Below are 8,155 nucleotides of genomic sequence, written 5' to 3'. Positions count from 1 at the left end.
TGAGACAAATCGGCCATTGAGAGACATATAGAAACATTTGCACACCATTCAAAAAAGACAATGAAAAAGCTAAGACGGAAACAAAAAGATCAGAATGCATCCTTGCTAACAGCCAGATAAGCAGGGATTAACACCAGGCAAACAAGCAAAAAAACCCAACCTTAATAAAGGGTAAAAAAGGTAAAGGTTCCTCCGCACATGCGTGCTAGTCGTTTCCGACTCTAGGGGCCGGTGCTCATCTCCGTTTCAAAGCCGAAGAGCCAGCACTTGTCCGAGGACGTCTCAGTGGTCATGTGGCTGGCATGACTGGACGCCAAAGGCGCACGGAACGCTTTTACCTTCCCACCGTAGTAGTCCCTATTTTTCTACTTGCATTTTTACATGCTTTCGAACTGCTAGGTTGGCAGAAGCTGGGACGAGTAACAGGCGCTCACTCTGCTATGCGGCACTCAGGATTCGACCAGCCAAACTGCTGACCTTCTGATCGACAAGCTCAGCATCCTACCCCACTGAGCCACCGCGTCCCTTGCCTAATAAAGGGACCACCAAGGAAAAAAAACAACACTGGCAGAGCAAACTACTGTATATAAACAGGGAGCAAACCTCACACTTATTCCCACTAATAATATTACCTACTTGAATAATGAAACCAAATGTGAGACCTGCCCCAGCTAGGTCTCTAGGAAAGAAAGACCCTTGACTCCATTTGGTTGAAGTGACAGATTCTTTTACTAAGGATTAGTGGTTGCAGCAAAAGCGAAGCTAGAACTGAGTATTCCCATGCAAAAGCTACATGTTTTCTCTTTCTGTGGCCCTCCCCCCTTGACCAGATTGTCAGTGTCTTATAGCATCTCTTTGTGATGTTTTGGGAACTGCTTTGATGTCAGGCGCATCATGAGAAGATTTCACATTCTTTCCCATGCCAGGCGTCCTTCAGCAACTGGATTAGTCTGGTCTGACACCTTTGGTTCTTGTCAGGCTCTTTCCCTCCCCCTTACATCCTTCTCCTTTCCTCCTTTACTTCCCCAAATTCCTCTTCCCACTCCCACTGTTTATGGCAGGATGCCATCAAGCTTAGCGAAGCGTAGCAAAAATGGCAGAGGTGACACCAAAGAAACAAGCTCAGAGAGCACCAAGAACTACATAATAATAGTAAGATTCTGAGGATTTAAATGTAATGCATGCAAAAATTAATTATTTGAATTTTAATTTTTTAATATAGTTTGGAATCAATTAACAAAGTTTCTTAAGTTTCATCATGTTATGAAAGAAAGCTATAATATGGGGTTCTTGGTGCTCCTGTGCTTAGTTATTTTCTTGTAGACATTTCATTATCCAAATTAGATAACGTCATCAGTGCTAGTAGGCTGTGGGGTTTGCTCTTAATTATATTCTAGTAGTTTGCCCTGTCAGCATTGCTGGGAGTGGTCTTGGTAATTCTTTGTTGGGCTGTTCACTGTTAGCTTGTTTGGGAGTTCCTTAATTTGATATTACTTGCTTCTTGTTAATCTTGGCATTAATCTTGGCACGTGGATGTTGATTGCTATTGGTCACTCCCCAATAGGTCCAGGAAGGCTTACTAAAACTTGGGTGTGAGTTGCACCCCTCTATCTGAATTGATTCGCTGGGGTGCTCCATGTAGTATATAAATATGATGCAGGAAAAGTTTTGCAAGACCTTGGGCAGGTGTTTCTGGTCTTTTTGCTCACTTGTTGGTTGTCTCTTTTGAATGGTATATAGATGTTGTTTACATCGTTGTGCCTATTGATGGCCAATTTGTCAGTGGCAGGTTTCCACAAAGTCTCTAATGTTTTAGCCTTGGTTTAGTCTAGGTCTAGGATAGTCACAGTTTCCTATCTTAAACTATGGTTAAGTCTATCCTTGTGTTGTGAAATTAAGGAATGTCATCATGTCTTCTGACTGCTAGTTGATGCTTATGGTTGTGTTCTGCTAGTCTTCTGCCTTTTGGTCCTGTGTAAAGGATTGTCCTATGTAAAGGATGTTGCAGTCCTTACACTCCTGCTTTCTTCTGAGTCTTTTGGTTTACTTAGGATGTTTTGGAGGGCTTTATTGAGTTGAGTGGTCAGGTACTTTTTGATGAAGTTGCATGGACATCCATTTTGTTGGCAGATGTTGTATAGATAATCTGTTTCCTTTTTCAAATGTTCAGGCTTGCTGCAGCATGTTTGTGCTCGTCTAAATAATATTCTTATACTGCTACCCTTGTGAGAGGTTGGCTTATTACTTTAGTAGTGGAGCACTTGGTTGCTGTAGGTGGTTTTTCAATAAAATTGATTTCTAAATTTGCCATTGCTATCTCTCCTGATGAGGATATCCAAGAAAGTTAGCATAGGGATCAACTGCACCTGGCCCTCTCAGGAAAGTATGACTTTTGATCCCATGTGGTTAATCAAAACCACTGAGAAACAGTGGTTGAAGTAAGGTCAAGTGGAATCTAACATTCCCATGCAAAGCACCAAGCTATTCTTCCCACTTTGAAACCAAATCCCCCTGACCAGTCCATCAGCAACCAATACAGTGCCGCAAGGGTATTTTGAGAACGCTGAGGTACAGGACAGATAAAGGGTCATCCTTAGAGCACAGTGACCTTGGAGTCAGGCTGGAACCAGTTGGGAGGGAGTCTGTTCTGTCTCTGAAGATGATCCCCTCTCTAATTCCCATGCAGTTACAGAAAAAAATAAAAGCATGAAAAGAATGCTCCCCCGGAGCATTCTCCTCCCCCCTCCAGCAGAAGGACAGTGCACTCAAAAGGGGACCACCCCAAAAGAGAGGGATTAAACCTATAGAAGACATGAAAGAAAGAAAAAAATAAAAATCATTTAGGTTTGTCAGGATATTGATTATGAAAATGTTTCACTAATCTAAGGGCTCTATTATGTTGATGACATATGTTCCATGCCACTAAATATTGGAGGTTCCCTCTATGTTTGCAGGAGTCCAAAATCTCCTTCACCTCAAAGTGTTGTTCACCCTCTATAATTAATGGTTCAGGGACAGGGGGAGGAACTGACCTAAGGGGCGAGGAAACCTCGAGTTTTAATAAACTGCAATGAAAAACTGGATGGACCCAGCAAAATGACCTTGGCAAGTCTAATTTCACTGTAACAGGGTTGATAAGTGTTTAATGGGGAAAGGCCCCACAAACCCAATTTCTTAGAAGGTTGAAGTGACTGCAAATCACACGTGCATAGGTAAACATGGTCTTCCACTTTAAAAGGTTTTGGCTCAGGTTTTTTTTGTCAGCTTGTGCTTTATAAACATCGTGAGCTTCTGTGAGTGCTTTTCGTACTATGGGCCAAGTGTTTTGTAGTTGGGAGGCCCATTCTTTCAGGGACAGTACCCCAGGTCATTAACGGGGAGCTCATGCATGGGTTTGAAGTTTTGACCAGTAGCCACTTAGAAAGGGGTGAAACCAGTACTGCTGTGTTATTGTATGCCACTTCTGCAAATAGCAAGAGGTCAGTCCAGTTACCTTGTTGATAATAAAGCATCTAAGGTATTGTTCCAATACTGAGTTCATTCGTTCACCACCACCACCACCCCATGACTAGAACTAAGTCCTTGGTCACTCCCCAATAGGTCCAGGAAGGCTTGCCAAAACTTGGGTGTGAGTTGCACCCCTCTATCTGAATTGATTCGCTGGGGTGCTCCATGTAGTCTATAAATATGACGCAGGAAAAGTTTTGCAAGACCTTGGGCAGAATGGATCTTCCGTTAAGGGATAAAATGCACTTGCTTGAAGAATGAATCAGTCACCACCCAAATTACTATATTTCCTGCGCTTTCAGGGAGTTCTACAATAAAGTTCATAGAAGTCTCTCTCTAAATAGGGATCTTTCCATTCCAGGTGCTACTATGAAGCTCATGATTTCATTTGGGCAAATGAAGGAATGAATTGCTGGTAAAACTTTGCAAACCTTAGGAAGCTTTGCAGTTGCTTCTAGTGCAAGGTGGCACCCAATCTAGCACCACTCTGACTTTTTGAGGCTCCATCTCAATCTTTTCATGTGAAATCCAGTAGCCTAGGTAGTCTATCTTACTTTGGTGGAGCTCACATTTAGAAAGTTTGGCATACAGCTTGGCAGCTCGTAGTTTTTGGAGGATCACTCTCACAAGTTTCACATGTTCTGCAGACAATTGAAAGCAGTTTTCCATTCATTCCCCTGTCTGATGCTTATGTGGTAATATGCCTCCCACAAGTCCAGTTTAGTAAAGATTTTGTCTTTGGCAAGGTGGGCTAGCATATCTTTCATCAGAGATGGGTAAACATTTTCTACACACATAGCATTTAACCCTTTATAGTTCACACATACACAAAGGGTCCCATCCTTCTTTTCCCGGAACAGGACTGAGACCGCAACCCATGGTTGTGCTGGCTGAATGAAATCTTGGGCCAGGTTCTTATCAATGAACAACCTGAGTTCTTCCGGCTCTCTGGGAGTCACTGAATATAGTTTCAGTTTTGGTAATTTGGCACCGGGCACGATTTCTATAGCACAGTCAGTAAGTCTTATGAGAGGGGAGTTCATCCAAGCCCCTTTCGCTAAACACCTTTTGGAGATCTTGATACTCTTTAGGAATGACAGGAAGGTCCTTCCCCTGCATGACAACCTCTGGTTTGTACTTTGGGGTAGTCATCTTACTAGGTTTCTCTCAGGTTTGGGAGGAGCAGTTTATTCGAAACTTTAGCAGTCCTTTTTTTCAGTTCACATAAGGGTTCCACTTTTTCAGCCAGGCTAGCTCTACGAATAGGGGTCTTTCCATTCCAGGTGCTACTATGAAGCTCATGATTTCTGAATGTGTCCTCATTTGCATTCCTATAGGTTCGGTGGCAAAAGCTGCTGGGATGCCCCCCACAACAGAGCTGTCCAGTTGACAAAATGTCACCAGGAGTTTTAGCCATCTCAGTCGAATTCCCAGTTTCTTGACCACTGCTGGATTTACTAAGCATCTGGTGCAGCCTCAGTTTAATAGAGCTCTGAAGCAAGCTTTCAACCCGGACTCGGGGAAACTCAGTTCTATAGGGACAGTCACTGGTGTGACCGGGTCACTTGCCAGGGGGTCGGAATCAGTATCCGAACGATACTGATTCCGACCCCCTGGCAAGTGACCCGGTCACACCAGTGACTGTCCCTATAGAACTGAGTTTCCCCGAGTCCGGGTTGAAAGCTTGCTTCAGAGCTCTATTAAACTGAGGCTGCACCAGATGCTTAGTAAATCCAGCAGTGGTCAAGAAACTGGGAATTCGACTGAGATGGCTAAAACTCCTGGTGACATTTTGTCAACTGGACAGCTCTGTTGTGGGGGGCATCCCAGCAGCTTTTGCCACCGAACCTATAGGAATGCAAATGAGGACACATTCAGAAATCATGAGCTTCATAGTAGCAGTCAAATAATAGCAGTCAAATCGGAGAAGCACCCACCTCTACCATGGGGACTGTCTCCACTCCACTGTCTGGTGGAGTCAGAATTCCCTCAGCTCTTTTTGGTAAGGGGGTGAATTGCACAACCTCCACTCCTTCCAGCGCCGTCTCTTTGGCCCATGGTTGCACTTTAGTGGGCTTCCCCACGGGATTTGGGCTGGTCTTTCCTGGACTGCCAGTTTTGCATTCTGCAGCTGCTCCTTCCAAAGCCAATGTAACACACCTCAACTTGGCACATTGGGTGGAGATGTCTGGCCCGTACTCCTGCATGTAGGTGAGGACATGATCCAAGAAAAATCCCAGTTCCTGGGAGTCCCCATCAAATTTCACACGCAGCAGTAGGGCTTTTCTTCTTTGTGGGCCTGCAGCTTCAGCCCTCCCGCTCCAGCACAGTAGTTCTGGTAGGATCCCTCTGCAATGCTCCCATGGTGGCAGCTGCCCCTGCTGGTGTTGCTGAGACTCCCATCATGGTGTCTAATGGCAAGGTTCTCCTGCTGTCATCCTCCTCTTGGTCTTGATGAGCATCCCCAGAGGTCATCCTGACTAGGATCTAGCATACCTTGATGCTCTGGAATGCTTCCATCATGGTGTGCATGGCTTGATTGATTTCACATTTTCTTCCTCTTCTTTGAGCTCTTACAGCTCCACTTGCCATTCACATCATTGGCTGCCTTGGGTGAGAGTCACTCTTATTCCTCCCCTTCCCAGTCATCTTTCTTGCTGACACCAATGGATCACCTGGTCTTTGATGAATCTCCCAGACTGGTGACCTCCTCCGTCCATCCAGAGAAGTCTGCTTCAGGGTTAACCTTGGTAAATGCTTCCCCCCCAGCACTCAGCTTCCTCTTAATCGCTGCTTTGTGCAGACATTTCTTGGATGGTCCCCATGGTAGAGGTGGGTGCTTCTCCGATTTGACTGCTATTGCAGATTCTGTTTAACATAAGGACCTGCCCCCAGCTGGCCCTCTCAGGAAAGTATGACTCTTGATGCCATATGATTAATCAAAAGAATTTTTACTGAGAAACAATGGTTGCAGTAAGGCCAAGCAAAATTTGACATTCCCACACAAAGCACCAAGCTATTTTTTTCACTTTGAAACCCATGCCCCCTAACCAGTCCACTGGCAGCCAATTCTGTGCTGCCATGGTGTTTTGAGAATGCTGAGGTACAGGACAGATAAAAGTTATCCTCGGACACAGTGACCTTGGAGTCAGGCTGGAACCGTTTGGGAGTGGGAGGGGGTAGCCCTCCCACTTGATTAATAACTGTAACTTCCCTTTGTGGATTCTGGAATCAAGGGTTCACTTAACTTCATAATGTCATGGTTCCAGAGACAGAAAAATAAAGCAGAACTCCGAGGCTTGCAAATTCCTCAAAGAACATGTTTATTAGTTACATGGTGTTGGCACATTAAAAATAAAATCAAGTCTGGATACACACGCAATAATTCTCCAATGCAAAGTTAAATGTCCCACCCACAAAAACAATGTAAGCAACTATGTTCCTCAGTATGATTATTTGGTGGCTTTTTATGAATCACCCAGCCTGCAGTCTCAGGAGCAGCCGATGACCTTGGTTCCCATGGGACCAAAGATTATTTAGACTAGCAAAGCAACTGGGCAACCCCCCTCCCTCTGGTCTATGTGGCAACCAAAAATGAGTAGGGAAAATGGCTGCAGCCATGCTCATTTGTGGAGTTGACATTGGACTCTTTCTGGTAGACTTTTGCTGGCCACACAGAAAGCACAGCTCCCCAGATAACTTTCAATGCCTTATTTCATCTTTGGCCACCAGAACTGCGACTAGTGAGATGCAGCCTTTTCAGGAACTCAAAGTGGCCTGCTTTCTTAGCATAGTGACTGCATTGTATGGCTTACAGTCTCAGGTGGTCTGGGACATGCAATTTGTCCCCCTACCACACCAACCTGTCTCTCATGATCAACTCCTTCTGATGAGTCCCAAACCATGCGTCAGTTTGCAGCTCTTGCTTCAACTGCTGTGCGAACTCATCAGTGGGGGGTGAACTCTTTTTCTCCTGCCATCTGGTTGTTGCTTGCGCTGCTTGCTGCCTGCTGGGGACAACCAAACTCACTACCTCCTGCCAGATGCTTTTGTAATGAGGCATGTGGGACAGGGCATCAGCTAGGAAGTTTTTTCCCCCCGGGATGTACTTCAGCTCAGAATCAAATGTTTTGAAGAACTGCGCTCATCTGACTTGCTTAGGGGAAAGCTTGCAAGGGGGGGGAGTTTCAAAGCCTCTAGGTTTTTGTGGTCAGTCCAAACTTCAAAGCTCCTTCTAGGAACTGTCTCCAAGTTAGCAACGCCCATCGTACTGCAAAAGCCTCTTTCTCCCACACCACCCATCCCTGTTCTGTTTCATTGAATTTGCAGGATGTGTATGCGCACGGCTGTAAATCCCCCTTGGCGTTTCGTTGAAGGATGACAGCCCCCACGGCCACATCACTGGCATCCATCTGGATCACAAAAGGTTCTTCAGGGGTGCTTTAGCATGGATTCTGGAGCAAACAGCCCCTTCAATTTCTCAAACGCCGCTTGGCATTCCATTGTCCAGTTCAACAGCTGATTTGGCCAGGGCTTCTCACCCTCTTTTCCAGTCTTTAGCAACTTGGTGATCAGTAGGGCAGTCTTTCCAAAGGAGGGAATAAACTGCCAGTAAAAGTTTACAAACCCCAAGAAACTTTGCAGCTGC

General features: G+C 45.2%; 1 protein-coding gene across 1 annotated transcript in view; it reads left to right on the top strand.

Moving 5' to 3' along the window:
- The window catches only part of BOD1L1 (biorientation of chromosomes in cell division 1 like 1), a gene marked incomplete at its 5' end in the record, with an annotated part of 172,060 nt that overhangs the window by 107,968 nt on the left and 55,937 nt on the right, over positions 1-8,155 (top strand). The gene's annotated exons all lie outside the window — the stretch shown is intronic.

Source organism: Vipera ursinii, assembly GCF_947247035.1.
Source record: "Vipera ursinii genome assembly, chromosome: 7".
Classification (NCBI taxonomy): Eukaryota; Metazoa; Chordata; class Lepidosauria; order Squamata; family Viperidae; genus Vipera; species Vipera ursinii.
The sequence above is the reverse complement of the archived record's forward strand: the minus strand, read 5'-3'. Positions and strand labels throughout refer to the sequence as shown.